This window comes from Propithecus coquereli, unplaced genomic scaffold (assembly GCF_000956105.1).
Source record: "Propithecus coquereli isolate 6110/MARCELLA unplaced genomic scaffold, Pcoq_1.0 Scaffold740, whole genome shotgun sequence".
Lineage (NCBI taxonomy): Eukaryota > Metazoa > Chordata > Mammalia > Primates > Indriidae > Propithecus > Propithecus coquereli.
This window is the reverse complement of record NW_012153508.1, coordinates 451-869: the sequence shown is the minus strand read 5'-3', so window position 1 is coordinate 869 and position 419 is coordinate 451.

The following is a 419-nucleotide window of genomic DNA, read 5'->3' as shown; positions in this document are numbered from 1 at the left end:
GCTATAAAGATTCGAGTGCAGATGTCTTTTTTATAAAATGTTTTGTTCCTTTGTGTATATGCCCAGTAATGGCATTGCTGGATCAAATGGTAGTTCTACTTGTATCTCTTTGAGGTATCTCCACATTGCTTTCCATGGAGGTTGCACTAGTCTGCAGTCCCACCAGCAGCGTATGAGTGTTCCTATCTCTCCGCCTCCATGCCAACTTTTATTGTTTTGGGACATTTTGATAAAGGCCATTATCACTGGAGATATATGAAACCTTATCTTTGTCTGTTCATCTTTATTTGCTTTCAGTTATTTTCTTTTATTTCCCTTCCTAATTTTTGCTGGGTTAACCAGGACTTTACACTCACTACCTTTCCTTTTTACTGTAATGATAAAAAAGCTCTGATCTGTATTTCTAATCCACTACTAGT